General features: G+C 43.7%; 1 protein-coding gene across 1 annotated transcript in view; it reads right to left on the reverse strand.

The window, feature by feature from the left end:
• The window catches only part of PIK3CG (phosphatidylinositol-4,5-bisphosphate 3-kinase catalytic subunit gamma), a 53636-nt gene extending 49978 nt beyond the window's left edge, over positions 1-3658 (reverse strand). Inside the window, exon 1 of the mRNA XM_015409547.1 lies at positions 3624-3658. The gene's annotated coding sequence lies outside the window, so the exon portion shown is untranslated. The remainder of the gene's footprint in view (positions 1-3623) is intronic.
• Between the last annotated feature and the right edge of the window lie 12484 nt (positions 3659-16142).

A 16142-nucleotide genomic window follows, 5' to 3' on the forward strand; every position in this document is an offset into this window, starting at 1 on the left:
GATGAGCACACCGGTTTTTGCACTCATTTCAGCAATCTTCCTCATGAGTAGTCTTATAAAGTTGGAAGGTGTCAACCTCTAGGTTCAGCTTAGTTTCTTTTTTAAAACAGTATAGCTTCTTATTTTCTTCTTAGTTAAATTATTCTGTAAAAAGCATAGTTATGAGGAGTGGGAAAAGACATGAAGCTGAATGAGTGCAAAAACCGGTGTGCTCATCGAGGATATGACTATGTTGGACTTTGATTTGCTTATGTCAGAATTTTCTAACTGTATTGTAAGATTAATAGCTTCACAAATTGATGCTCACAGAATTATTAAATGTGTCATTATCAATTTTATCATGCAACTCAGGTGGTATCAGTGTTCCCTCTAAGCTGAGTTAGTGTGAGCTAGCTCACAGTTTTTTAGCCTACAGCTCACACATTTTTGTCTCAGCTCAGGAAGGGATGGCTCCAGGGCAAACTCATTTAGGCAGCAGCCAAATCACTCGCTCACCACTTTCATGCCAGCGGCTCACAAAGTAGAATTTTTGCTCACAAGACTCCACAGCTTAGAGGGAACATTGGGTGGGATCAAGTAACCCAGAGGGTGCTGCTAGGCCTAACTTTACCAGCCTCCAGGTGGGACCTGGAGACCCCCAGAATGACAATTGAACTCCAGAGAACAGAGATCTGTCCCCCTGGAGAAAATGGGTGGACTCTGGCATCATATTCAGCTGAGGCTTTTCCCTCCCCAAACTCTGCACTCCTCAGACTTCACCACAGAATCTGCAGGAATTTCCCAACGTGGAGCGGAATTTCCCAACCTAGTCCCAAGCCTGACTCCAAACCCCCTGCTATTTAGTCGTTCATACTGCAAGAGGAATCCTCCCCAATCCTCCCCAATCCGAGCTCCAGTTCTACTTTTTGCGTCCTCCCCTCTCCCTCTCTATCGATGCAGTGGGGCCTGGAGTAGATCCCTGTGGTGGCCATTTCAAAAGGTATTGGGGGGGGGGATTCAAACCTCCCTGAGTATTTTTTAAAACTTTTTGGATTTTTCTGGAGACCCACAGAGTCTGTAGAAAAACCTGTTGGGGGAGAGTGTGCCCCCTATCTGTGGGAATAAGTATAATCACACAGAGTGGACTGTTGAGAATTAGATATATTGATAGATAATAAACTGTAATATTCAACACTGAACAGAATGTCTGTGTCACAGGCAATCGCTGCAACACATGGCCATATATTTTAACTTTCAGTATATTCTTGAGTATACATCAACGAGAACTGTAACAAAGCATTTGGTTATGCAGTATCTTTGGATTCGTTAATGTTTTCCTCGCAGAATCAAGTGTGCAATAAGTCGTGTGTCCCCCTCCCAGTCTCACAACTACAACACGAAGGCCCTCATTTTATTCTCTGCCAGTTTGTCATACTTAAAGAGTGGATAGAGCATCTCATATATAAATATGTTTTTCTTCATGCGGTAAACAGCATAATATCCATCTTTAACAACCTGGGAGTAATATGCTCATATGAATAAGGTAAACATGGTTGGGTACTACTGTCATGACCTGGGCTGTGCTACCAGAGGCCTACTAGGTCCAGGGAGCCTGGCTAGCAGTAGGTGAGGCTGGGCCTACAACTCCCAGAAGCCCCTGGGAGGTTTTGGAGCCAAAATGGACCAATAGGAAAAGAGGAGGGCTGGGAATAAAAGTTCTAGAGCAGCAGGAAGAGCTGTTCTTTCTTCCAGAGGGCAGAGTAAGAAGAGAGGTTGTTGCAGGGGAAAAACCCTCATCCTGAGGGAGGGGTGAGTAGTGTAAGGCCACTTGAGATAGTGAGCTAGGGACAGTATATTTAGACGTGTAAGGGCATTTTTTTTCTTTTCACCCACTTACTGTTATTATTCTGCACCCTGTTGTTTGACCTCCTATAAAATAAACTTTTTCCTTGTTTTACTCTGCCTGGTCCTCACGCCTGTTATTCGGCCTAAAGGGAGGTCTGAAGCTCTTGGGAGGGTACTCTGGGCCTCCTCAAGGGAACTAAATCCAGAGTGGTGGCAGCGTCAAGTGACACCCCTCCTGAGTTGTGACAGCTACTATGGAAACTACTGAGAAATAAATACCTCCTTGTTGGCAGAGAAGCAGTGTTTCCTCCTCTGAAGAACACTTCGATGGTAGCTTTTTTGTGGTAATTAGCATTTCTTTTTGCACTCAGGAATATGGTTGTCAACAAGCCTGAACATGTGTCCTGTCTCTTTAATAGATGTTTAATGTGTGAAAATGGGCAGCTGAATGAAGCTTTCCTTGCCATGGAAATAAATAACATGCCATGAAGCCTCTATTAAAGGAACAGGACACATATTTCTTCAGGTAATGAGCAACCCAAGCATACATGTGGTTATAGCCCCTACTGCCACTCTCCTCAAGCAGACATACATGCAAAAGAACTTCTGAACCCCTTACTCCCCAGAACACCTATGCCTACAGGAGGCATTCTAGCAAAACCAAACAGGCAGCAAGTGATAAAGCCACTTTCCTTGCATTTTCCCTCATGTGGAAGGCAGCAGTGGAGTCAGTCTTGCTGGCCCTTCAAGCTTTTCCTCAGATCAAAAACATGGTGCTAGGTAAAATCTATTTACCAATTACTCTTAGCTCATACAACTCAAATCTCTGTGTGTCCTGACCTCTCTAAACTCTTTGGTGCCATCTCTCAAGTCTGAGCCAGGAGACAGCACCTAAGTCTTCCAATTCCAATAATGTATATGTTTGTCCTATTAAAAATCAAGCAAGCAAGCACATATCCCAAAGAATTAAGTTCAATCTATACCTGGTAGTTCAACACATCTTGGATTGCACCCAGGAGTTTGTTTGTTTGAAACCAAACTATCCAAAAGTTAACTCTTCAAACCAGGGAACAAGTTTCATTTTCCAGACCTACTCCCATTACTGGTCAAGCAATAAAGAGGTGCATTTTCCTTTGAACATGTGTGGAGACACTTCCCTTACCAGAGAATAACAAGAACCAGCCCGGGCCAATTTATGCAATATAAAAGGATACTTAGGGTCTGTAACTATGGGTAACCCCACCACTCATAGTAATCATGGGGGTGGAGCATTTCCAAGATGGAGTAGACCCCACTTCAAGTGCACGGTGCATTTCACGGCTCTCGGGCCCTGCTGATTACAATTTCTCCTCCTTCATAAGGATTTTTTTAATGGCAAACAGCAGGGGTGGAGAGTCATGAAATGTACCGCTCGCACCTATAGGCTCTCTAGTCCACGGAAGCTTTGTTGGATCAAACCACGTTAGTCATTCTAGCCCTCGGACGCTTTACTGGAAGGAAAAGGCTTCTGTAGACGCATTTATTGGTCGCCACAGATTCGTTCCCTTGGACCAGGCCACGCCACGGGCTCTTGCAGTCACCAAACGCGAGGACTGCAGTGTCACACACAAAGCCAGCACCTGTGTTAGTCTCCTCACTTAAGGTATGAGGAGTGCCCCCTTTTCTGCAGGGCTCCTTGGGTCCCAAAGCAGCGGCTCAGATGAGGGGCCGGCTAGTTACAGCAACCTGCAGCAGCCCTTCTGATCGGCCGGCGCGGGCCAGGCAGAGGGGAGCCCCTGGCGCGCCCCCGCCCTACTCACCACTCTCACCCACCGGCGCCTAGGTGTGCAGAGCCGTCGGCCTCGACCACTTCTTCGCCGCAGGCAGGCAGCGCCGGCTAACCCCGACCCGGGCCCTCCCTCTCTCTCCCTCCCTCTCTCTCAGCGCCTGCACACCACCTGCCTGGGCAACTCAGACGCCGCACGCACTTCAGAACGTGGAAGTGCGCCGGGGGCCGGGGGGGCGTGCGTCCTGCCAGGAAGCAACAAGTGGCCGGCGTCGCGCACGCCGCTCCCGTCACTCGGCTGTCACCCCCGAGACGTCTTCTACGGTGCATTTCGATCCCGCTTTTCCTTCAAGGAGCTCAGGAGTGCACAAGACGGCCACCCCTCCTACGGACTGTCCTTACAACAACCTTTTGAGGTAGGCCAGAGACCCAGAGAGAACGAACGTCAGCCAACACTCTTAATTTTTTAGCCTCTTCATAATCCATGCATAGCAGACAATTGCACTGCCTGAAAAAGAGAGACTGCAATCCTAGGCCTATAGCAACCTTTTTGTGTACCCCCAAGAGTTGCCATTATTATTTACCCAGCCTACAAACCATGTCGAGTGTACTTGATTTTATTTTAATATATGTGCTGAGAATTCTCACGTTACAGTCAACACCCACAGCTGAATGTGTGCTAGTTACCCTACACTTATCCAAGGACTGATCCCTGGTTTCATTTGTAAAGTGAATGTGCCTTGACTATTTCTTATAATAAGATGTACACACATACAGGCAGGATGTTTGTGCAATTGCATTCACTGTAACCTGAAGAAGACTGCTGTTATACAGCAAAGATTGGGTGGTGGGGTTAGTCATCATAAGTAAACTCCGAGCTCAGTGAAATGACTTAATGAGTGGGCAGCTGAATGACATGTTTACTCTGAAATCATTCCTACAATATGTATTTATTTACAGTAAACAATGCACTATATTAATCTGTATTTGAAACACTTTACCTACCTGTTTCACAAAAAAGACTTAAGGCAGCTTGCAAAACAGATTAAAATTACAGTATTAATTCAGTTCGTGTTTCAAAACAATACACCCTTGGTACATATTCATGGAACCAGATCTCCATGTACCCTCAAATGCTCTCCTGAATAGTCCAGTTTTACACACCATGGCATCCTTCATCAAAAGGATGGGTTGTGAACAGCACATTATTTTAAGAAATAAACCTTGCTGTGTTCAATAGACCTGACTCCCTAGAAAAGAGCATTCAGCCACCATCTCCCCCCCGCCCCCGGATTCTATGTCCTTCTAGTTACCAGTACCTAACTAAATGACAAGCAGAAGTTCAACCGGTGCAGATTTAATTCACCTATTGAAGACCCAGAGCCCCACAGCCTGGATAAATAATGGCAACTCTTGGGGGATACAGACAGGGCCGGCGCGCTCACTAAATGAACTAGGCGTTCGCCTAGAACAGGCTGGCCCTTAGGGGCGCCAAACTGCACCCGGCTCCCCCGCCAAAAGCCCACCACCACCAAAAGCCCTGCATGCATCTAGTCCCTGACCGCGAGACTGCCGCCGCCGCCAGACCTGAAAAGAGCTCCATTAGCGCCGGGCACAGCAGCAGCAGTGTCATGCTTGGGGGAACGGGCAGCCCCCTTCCCGGTCGGAAGGCTCCCTCCTCCCCTTGCCTTTGTTCCTCTGCCGGCCCGCCAGCCGGCCCCTCCATCCTCCACTCAAACTTTTCCCCACGGCGCACACGCCCTGCCCTCCCACCGAGCCTGCCCCTCTGCTTTGCCCAACTTTTGGCTCGTCCCTCCCCCGCTGGCCCCACTTCGAAGCCCCCCCCTGGGCCCGGTTCCAGACGGCCTGGCCCCCATGCCACGAAGTGCCCAGGGAGGAAGGGCCGTGCTGTGCAGATGGCCCTCCAGATATGTACTTGGCTGGGGGGGAGAGATGGGGCGGCGGGTCCTGCTCAGATGCGGCCTTTCCACTCCCCGCTGAGGCCAAACTTCCAGACTGGGGTGGGGGGGCACCAAGCTCGGCTTCTGCAAACGGCCCCCGCGCCCCAAGCAAGTGGAGGGGGCAGAGGCCAGACGCTCCGTTTTGGGTTTGTGCCCCCCTAGGGGCCTCTTCTGTGGCTCACGCAGCACACCCGCAGCAATCTTTGCAGGGCAGACACGGCGGAGGGGGACACAAGGTGATGGGGCGCCACAAGGCAGCCTCGCCTGGGGGGGCACTAGTTTTGTCTAGGGTGCCGAAAAACCTCAGGCCGGCCCTGGATACAGACTTAGGACTGAAGCCTCTCTTTTGCAGGCAGTGTAGTTGTCTGCTATGCATGAATTCAACAGGTGAAGCCTTCCCAATCCTGGAGATGCACCAATACAAAAATTTTCACCACTTCGCTTGGTCTGTTGCACAGTGGTTTAAGGGCATGGGAGATTTGCCAGCCTAAAAAACAGAAGAAGAAGGTGGCTGTACAGCTCTAATCACTTGACACATCATTTTCTATTTATGTATAGCTTATGGCTATAAATATACAATCACATCAGCACCATGTTTCCTTAACAAATAAATTTCCATTGATTTCAGTGGGACTTACTTTCAAGTAAATAGGTTTAAGGTTCCAGCTTTATTGAGCTCCAGTGGGGCCTAGTTCCATGTACATGTATTTAAGGATCAGAGTTTGTTGGGTGATAACATTTTAGCGAGTTCAGCCTGAGAATACAATTATCACTGTGGTTCAACTAATTTGCACCCTTGTTGCTAATATTTACCAAGTGATTAACTGTTAGAAAAAAACAACTCTCCTATGAAACTACTCCAGCTTAACAGCCCAAGTGTATCTTCTTTCACAGTGTGGTTAATAAGGACATTCTGTGTCAGGGCCTAACACAGCCCTTGTATCACATCTGGGTCTGCCCAAAGACTTTCTTTCAAATGCTCACTCCAAGTTCCCCACTAGAAATTCAGTTCCCAGGAACATGGGGACCCCAATTCAGTTTGGGACCATGACATGCAGGAAGAAGGGTCTTCTTTCTCCACACTTCTTTTCCAAGCTGAAATGGCCCCAGGGCGGCTTGCCTTGTTGGGAGATTCACATGTGCTGATGGGGTACATGTAAGTTTCCCCAAATAGCACCCCTTGGAGCTGTTTGATACTGGGAAAATAGCTTAGGCAACTTTCCCTCTCACATTGTGGTCCAAACCGGGTCTTCACACACCTGGGAACTGTTGTACACACTGCTTATGGAACCAGTACTCTGCCACTGGCTAACAGTTTACCTTAGTAGGTGCTCTTAACGCTTCCATGGTGCATATGTTAAGTGCCTTTGATGATTCTAATCACAGTGACTGAAATTAATCATGAACATCTATTCAGATATTCACTTTGGTTCATTGCTTAAAGGCATTCTGGGTAAAATGACTAAATGCTGACTGACCTTGTTTATAGTGGCCAGTTGTAACTGCGCATGCTCCTGATGTCAGTTTGCTTGGGTTAGATGGAGAACACTACATGATGTACTAATATTTGTTACAATTAGATACTTTTTAGAATCTCACAGCCTAGGAAGAAGAAAGCCTATTGTTCAACTGAAGAAGGTATATTTTTGCCTGGGAAAATCCAACCCCCAGGTTGGATTCCCAATCAGAATGGTGTGACGGATATGTGACAAACTTTGATGGAACCAATAATTGTGATTTATTTCTAACTGTCATAGGGGGTATAAAATCCTATGCCTCCAATTGTAACCCTAGGGAGAGCTGAGGGGTCCAAAACCTTATTGGATCTGCACCTCCCTCCTTTGTTGATCAATAAAGTACAAGATCTGATTCTCCTCTACAAGACTGCCGTGTGCTTTCTCAAATTGGGCTGGGGGAGCACAACCCGTGACGGAGTTTCTGTCTTACAGAACTGAGTTCTCCCAGCATGAACTACGTAGAAAATCCATGTAGAAGACCAGGACAGCATGCATTGTCTGGGGCTGCAAATGTCTTAAAAGCATTGCCAAAACACTGTTTAATCTTAAATGTTTGTGTAAACCTTTCCATATGGTTTGCATTTGTGGAGTGACAAACTATTATATACTATGTTGAAGAAAGTTTTTTAAAGTAAACAATTGGTAGAACAGCCTTTAATAGAATGAGGACACTTGTAGTCATCATTTATTTTTGCAACAAGTTTTTCATTTACTTTCCCATAGCTCTATACAAAATGTGGCCTTGCCAGAAAGAGGATCCATCCCGCTATCGTATGCAAATAACTGGGTAGTTTAGGAAATGGAGACAGAAATAATCTCAAGAGATTGTTAATTTTATCAATCCCTAGGGACTGAATTCACTACCAAGAAAATTAACAGTGCTATCCTCAGAACACTTATTTATTATTTATTAAAATGCATACCCTTTGTGCCATCATAAGGGCCACTAAGGCTGCTAACAAATTAAAACATACATAATAAAGTCATCTAAAAAGTTGTTAAAACCTACCAAAAACATGCCATTAAAACAATTAAAACCAGAGCTAAAATACAAACACATAAACAACAATTAAAACATTGGGCAGGAAGGCGGGATCACTGAGGAACAACAAACAGAACAAAAGTCTTCTTCCACTGGCAGAAGACAGCAACAGAAGGGGACAGACTAGTCTCCCTGGGGAGCCAGAGTTTTGCTGCCATGACCAAGAAGGCCCTCTTACATTGCTACTTACCTGAAGGCAGGTGCACCCAAAGCAGGGCCTTTGAAGATGACCATAGTGGGTTGTTTCATAAGGGAGAAGGTGGTCCATCAGACATGTTGGTTCCAAACTGTATACGGTTTTGAAGGTCAGCACCTATAATGTATTCATCTCAAACCGCATGCAAGGCAAGGGCTCCACGCAGTCAGGTGAAACGTCCGAGCTTTGTTCCAGAACACAATGGGCTAAGCGGATCCTAGCCCGCACCAATCGGTGAGCTAGGCTCTGGGCTGAGAGCCCATGGAACTCTCGGCCACTGTAAATAACCAATCACTTGTGTGGGGTGTGTTTTGGGTGTGGGGTTTTCAGGGAATATAAGCCGGCCTGCAAGCTGGATAGAATTGTCTTGTTCTGCACTAATAAAAGTATGAGAGCTGTAAGCACTCGTCAGTCTCAGTACTTTTCAGCACCAGCACCTTAAATTGTGCCCAGAAACAGATTGGGAGCCAGTATAATAGGTCAAGACAACCCACTTTGTATTCTATTTTTAAATCAAACACAGGTCTTCTGAAATTAATAAAGGTAAAGGTTTCCCTTGCTCAAAAGCTAGTCGAATCCGACTCTAGGGGATGGTACACATGTCCGTTTCCAAGCCCAAGAGCCAGTGCTGTCTGAAGACATTTCTGTTGTCATGTAGCCAGCATGACTAAACACCGAGGCGCACAGAACACTGTTACCTTCCCACTGAAGCGGTACCTATTTATCTACTGCAATTCTTGCTTTCGAACTGCTAGGTTGGCAGGAGCTGGGGCCAGAGACGGGAGCTCACTCTGTCATGCGGCACTAGGGTCTCAAACTGCTGAACTACAGACCTTCTGGTCTCCAGCTCAGCGTCTTAACCTCTGAGTCACCGCGCCCCCTCCTCTGAAATTACCAGCCTTTAAAATAGATAGCAAATCCTATTATGCCAATTCTTATTATATTTGTATTTCACCCTTCCACAAGGAGTTTAAGAATGGTATACTTGGCATTCTCAGAGAGTACCACTGATATCTAGGCCTAGCCATCAATAGAGGGAAATACCCGTTCAGAATAGAGCGGGGGGGGGGGAGGTTACTGCCAAGGAAAATGTAGCTGTGCTTATTGTGATTTTTATGGTCATTAAAAAAAAACAACCAACAACACCTTGCTTAGGTTGCCAGCGTTTTTACTGGTGTCTACTCCTGTGCCTTTATTTGCACACTCCATGTCTATTGTCATGCTTTGAAATCCTTAACAGTGGATTCCTGCAGATCAGATTGCTGTTAAAAGTACAGGAGCAAGTCAGGCCTCTTTTGGACCAGTTGGCAACCCTTAACAGAAACAGCTGAACTCTTAACAGAATTAGCTGAAAGCACTGATTCATATGTGTTGGATTTACCTCAAGCATGTGCTTTCTTTTAAATAAAGGACAGACGAATCCAAGAATGCCGTCAATACACACAAGAAGTTCATGGACTAATGAAAGTGAAGGCCTTTGCTGTTTATGACTCCGGTTGCAAAAACAGTCAAGACAATAAAATAAATAAAATGAAGGCCCTGATTTGGTATTCGTATGAAGCAATTTTAATCAAAATTAGTCATGCAAATGGGCAATCAGTTTGTTAATATAATCTAGAGGAACAGTGTCAGGATGCATTTGTCTGGCCTGTATTTCACTGGTGAAAATAATTACATGAGGCATGCAGTCGTGACCTTATATGTGAGCCTTGAATTGCAAAAATTACAGCAATAATTTTCCACAGTGGGACTGGGAAATATTTAGTTTTTCTACATTGTGCTGCTAATAGAGTATTTGTTTTTTTAAAACAGCATTTTTAATCATTCAGCAGCAGCTTCTTAGGGGATAATTTTTGCCTGAATGCACTGTGGTTGCCAGTTGTATTTTGTTTTGTTTTGACAAGCAAAAATTAAGCTGGTTCCCAGCTTTTAACAGCCACAATAGAGCCTGTTCACAGGCCAGAAAAAATTATTTGGAATGCAGAGACTTGAAAAAGCAACTATGAATACTTGTTTTCTATTGTTTTATGGTATATATTGTGTATCTTACAGAGTCAGATATAGGTACAATGAGAGAATTGTAACAAAGCTGTAAAGACTGTAAACATGCAAAGGATCGTACTGTAGATAGCTTTAATAAACCAATGGCATATGGTAAACTAATAGTGTAAATATAATGTTGCAAGTCGTGCAAAAACGATTGCAGGAAAAGAATGTGGTTGGGGCAGCTTTTAATGCAGACTGAAGCACAGTGTGTAAATTCCACTTGTAACAGAGGCCTGTGCCAGAGAGCACATCGAGTGCCTGAACTTTTAAGTGGCTTCTTTATCTCCGTTTCTCTGATCTGTGTTAAAGTACACTTTTATCGTTGTTTAATACTCCAGATGCACAGGGTGGGGAGGAGTGCAAACTTACCTAATGTATGCAGATCTAACTCTCAGAAACCATGTGGTACAGTAGAGTGTCAGACTAGGCTCTGGGTCACTGGGTGACCTTGGGTCAGTCACTCTCTCTTAGCCTAACTGACCTTACAGGGTTGTTGTGAGGAAGAGAGACTTATGTACCCTGAGCTCCTAGGAGGGAGAATAGCATACAAATGTACTTGTTTTCTGTGGCAGAGAAATCGGTTGTACCAGGAGCAACAGGTTCAGTTCTCAAAAGTGCCTATTGAACAATGTAAACAAGTTTCACATCGGATCACAGAGTTCTTTCCACCTTGTCTGGGGCTTACAATGCGGCACAGGGTTTGAATCCAGTGTACTGGTCCCTATTTCAGCCCTAGTGGATATCATTGCCAGAACATAAGGACACTTGTGCAACTCTGGCAACTTAATGATTTGTTGCCTCTAGTGAAGCCATGGAGGCAGAGATCATCTAATAGTTGAATAACTGTGGGCAGAGCTTACATCTCAGTCTCTTTTGTCATGGACCAAAATCTGTAATCCTTATTTTGGATTGCTGCATTGAACTCAGAAGGCCCCAACTTTAAGTAACCATGCTGTTAACTACCGCCACTAAAGAAGGTTCACAGAATCAAGATATTAATCCAGTTTATTTGTGAAGGGACATTTGAATCAATGTGTTTGTGTAGTTTTATGGCTGTGAATAGGAACAGCCTTGTCTCTTTAAAAAATATCATCTAGTGACATCTGCTGGACAGGTGGAAAATAAATGGGTCAGACTCTTCCAAATATGATTTCTCAGTCGATTACCATAGTCTGATTTTAACTCTTCTGAGCCATAAGGGAGTTGTGGATATAACAAATGCTATTAAAAGATTCCTCAGACAAACTATGTAACTGCCATGAATCATCTGATGCAAATTTATTTGAAGGTTTTGTGTGGTCATGACAGAGTCCAAACTTTAAAGAATATATGTTCCTTTATTATAAAGATATTGGTTTATTAGTAATTGATATGTATTGCACAGATTGCCTTATCAAAAAACTACAACATTTTGAACATTGTTTACTGAAATATGTTTACTGAAATATATGTGTTAACATAGAGACTGTATTAAAATACAGTTAATTTGTAAAGTGCATCTTCAAAATGAATCATCTACCAGATTATACATTGTGGCAAAAATTCTGTGGCTTCAGTATTGCTTTATGATCACTGTTTATTATACTACTACTAATTATGGGATGGAGGAGGAAGGATCTGTGAACAATATTTTGTTAAGAACTGGACTTGTTCCTACATTTCTGTCATTCCACAGAATGCACAACATCAAAATGTTCAAGTGAGAATTTTTATACAGGGATTAGAGTTGTAATATAATGGAACAGCTCAGGAGGCTGCTTCTATAAGAGAGCAGGACTGTAGGTGTCAAGGAGATCAGGCCATGGGTCCTCAGGGCAGTTGCACGCAAGTAACTAGACCATTGTCTATTTTAAAAAAAGGTTTATAAAATTTATTTCAATTTCAGTCAATAGGAAGGTTTATTATCCAGCCAACACACTAAAATCATGCAGCAAGAAAATAAGAAAGACTAGCTCAACTGCCTAACACTCTTAGAGCTTGCATTAGATGGCACAAACCTTAAATTCCAAAGTTAAAGGCCACGGCTCAGGCATTGTCTATATTGCTAGCAATTGCAATTCAAGAAAACCATTGTTTTAGGCCTCTAATTCCACAGAATCTCCGCTAGTCTGTCTTCATCAGGGCCTATGGCTTGATTATAGGTTTTGGCCCAACAACATCAGGTGAGGATGACATCCAATCAGAACATGTTCTTAGAAGACGCCTCGAGAAAACTACCTCATCACCCCTAACTCTCCTCCCTCACTCCAACAGGCCAGGTTCTCATGGGAAGCCAACCACTCCACCTCCATCTCTGGCTTTGAAGATGATAAGGCCAAGAGACCAATTAGGAACACCTGCAAGATGGACCAGGCCTGTTATTAACCCTTGAGGGGAGGTTAGGGGTGCTTTGTCTCACAGTAGGTTATTGCAATGTTTATTGTATGTATCATATTGCTTTTACTGCATTCTACTTTTGTAAGGTTGTGCCTTAGACAGTTTTCAGTTTAGACTGTTTTATATTTCTGTCATCCCAGTCCTATTGCATTGTTTACTGGAAGTCTTATGGTGTCTGATTGAATTTTTAAAGATATTTTGCAATCTGCCTTGAGTCTCAGGTAAGCAATAAATGAAGCCAATAAATAAACACAAAACTGTAGAATGCTGGAATATAAAATGTTTTGATTCCGTGAGACCTGATATTTCATTGATATACATACAAGTGCTGTCAAGGAGCAGCCAACTTGTGGCAACCCAGCAAGGGGCTTTAAAGGCAAGCAAGAAGCAGAGGTGGTTTGCCATTGCCTTCCTCTGCAGAGTCTTCCTTGGTGGCCTCCCATCCAAAGACTGACCCTGATAAGCTTCCAAGAGCTAATGAAACAGGAGTATACCATGCTGCCTTGCCATCCTTGATATAAATACAGATAGTAAAAAAAAATTAGGTGGTTTCAGTATTGCTTATAATCAAGGCATTAGTGAGCAGCAACAGATCTAGTCTCCAAAACTGCTGCAAGTTGGTGATGAAAGGAAATAAATGAAGAGCAGCACCAATGAGCAGAAGAAACTGGAGCTGCCAATTTTTTTTTTTTAACTGGCTCCTGTTCCTTGAACATGTTAACTTGCTGATTTTTGCAGACTGAGCTGCTATCAAATACACAAGAACAGGCAAGATAGTTTTTTTCTGGCATTTGGCACAAATGTTTCAACTGTCCCCGTTTTCCAGGACAGTCCCTGTTTCCTGGTCCCTGCCCTGTTACCTCCTTGTCCCTATTTTTGCCTTTTGGCAATACCTTGTCAAAATGTGCCATGTGTCTCCCTAGAATAGCCATTCTTCAGAGTTCACCTTGGTTTTCCAAGGTCTAATCTCAGAGTGAAGAGTGGACACAGAGTCCTTAAGGAAAGCCCATGTGGCATAGCGGTTTGAGGGAGACCCAGGTTCAAACCCACACTCTGCCATGGAAGATCACTGGGTGACCTTGGGCCAGTCACAATGACCCTTAGTTTAACCTTCCTCATAGGGTTGTTGTGTGGATAAAATGAAGGATAGGAGAATAATGTAAGCTGCTTTTGGTCCCCACTGCAGAGAAAGTTGAGGTATAAATGAAATAAATAAATAAGGTCAATGTAAACAGTAAGGAGACATGGCAAACAGTCTGCCATTTTGCATACTGCAGCTGCAAAAGCATATTTTAAACTTCTGAGTGTGTGACAATTATATTTTTCTATCATATCTTGAGCTGAAAGGACAAACATCCTCCCAGCTTTTTAATCGGGAAGATGGTATAAATGAATACAGCAGCAGTGTACTATAGATGGTAGAACGGAATATTCAGCGATTGCCAAGGGTGCTTGGTATGAGTCTGGGAGGTTATAACGTCCCTGTTTTTGTCCATGAAACATTGGAGTTATGCTGGCAATCCTAGACCCAAAGAAGAGCAGATCTCAATAGATGCTTGGATACATTTTATGATACATATCAATTAGGTCACAAAGAAACATGCTTTTAGCTATGTCCAAGAACAGCATTTCTCAAACTGGGGTCCATGAGCATACTTCATAGGATCGGCAACTGCAAGTCCTTTGTACGGACAGAGAGCAGGCACATTTGCATAACACAAAAATTAAGACCTCTCAGTTTTCTAAAAATGGAGACAGGGACTCTGTGCCCTAGAGAAAGGGAACATAATTCATTTACCTCTCTTCTGAAGGGTGGGAGCTACTGTGTCCATAGGCCATGCCCATGATAGCCAATGGTTGTTTTCAACTGATGCTGAGGTTTTATGTGATTAATACCACTGAAAGATTTTCCAGGCCTCTTTCTGCCCCTATTCGGCAGGCTTCTGGCTAGAAGTTATTACCCAATAGGGAAGGTTCTTACTGTTTCCAATACAAAAGTCCCTTCCAGTCAGGAGTAAAATTGATTAGAACTTGGGCATTTTGAGCCCTGGCCCTATATTATCTGTTACCCTCTAAGACTTGGCCTTGTAGCCCACCTACAGAAATACAAACATTTTACTTAAACTTATTTTTCATGTAGATAGATTCAGGTGGGAAGCCATGTTGGTATGAAGCAACAGAAGAAAGTTTGAGTCCAGTGGCATCTTTAAGACCAACAAAGTTTTATTTATTTAAGACTTTGTTGGTCTTAAAGGTGCCACTGGATTCAAACTTGGTTCTGTTCTGTTATTTTTCATGTGTAGCTGATGTGGTTATCATTGTGTACGAAGCGTCAAGCGTTCAAATGATTTTTTAATTGATTATTGCTGTTTTACAGAAGCCTTTGGGAAGAAATTCTTTGGGAATCTCCTGGAAAGTTGACAACCTGTTTTAGAACACTAGACACTACTGTATACATGTTTTTCTAGCCCTTGTTTCAAAGAGAAAGGGAGTGTTTGTGACATAACCTTTTAATTGAGAGCTATTGCAGGTGTTCTGTCTTCTCAGCCAGTTTTTCATTAGGACCTGTCAAGTGTCCGAGATTTCTTACAGAATCCTGCTACTTCAAAGTAATGGGTCAAGTTGACCTTGCACAGATTTGCCAGCTGAATAAGAGGTGAAAAGTTTAGAAGCAGCTTTTGCTTTGTGTAAAGCAACTCTGAATGAGAAAAGCACAGTTCATGTTTACTCCCTAAGTTTGGATATTCTAGCAATGTCTATATATGTGTGTGTGTTTGCCTGTTTGCTTATTATTTTAAAGAAGGAATTACTCTGTTTGCATTTTTAACTGGAATAACAGAAAGCTGTGCTTAATGAATTGAATAGGTGTATGTGGGCAATTCTAATTGGAAAGAAACCATTGCCAACTCTAAGATTTATTGTTCTATCTTGTACTTTTTAGAGAAGAGCCTAACTAGGACAAAATGACAGTTATATATATACTGCAGTGCTCAAGTGTTTAAGACGCTGAACTGCAAGCTGTGGAAGGTCAGTAGTTTAGCAGTTTGAGACCCGGGTGCCGCATGATGGAGTGAGCTCCCATCTCTAGTTCCAGCTCCTGCCAACCTAGCAGTTCGAAAGCAAAAAATTGCAAGTAGATAAATAGGTAGGTAACAGCATTCCGTGCACCTTGGTGTTTAGTCATGCCGGCCACATGACCATGGAAATGTCTTTGGACAGCGCTGGCTCTTCGGCTTTGAAACGGAGATGAGCACTGCAACCCTAGAGTCGGATTTGACTGGCTTTCGAGCAAGGGAACTTTTACCTTTACCTTTATATATACTAGGAAAAAGGTCCGTTGTGGAAATAAATACAACGGCCTCTAGAAAGAGGCTCTGGGTGGGTGCCCCGGCCTTGGACACAGTGTCAATTTGCT

Source organism: Gekko japonicus, unplaced genomic scaffold, assembly GCF_001447785.1.
Source record: "Gekko japonicus isolate JY-2015 unplaced genomic scaffold, Gekko_japonicus_V1.1 scaffold1374, whole genome shotgun sequence".
In the NCBI taxonomy this organism is placed as follows: Eukaryota; Metazoa; Chordata; class Lepidosauria; order Squamata; family Gekkonidae; genus Gekko; species Gekko japonicus.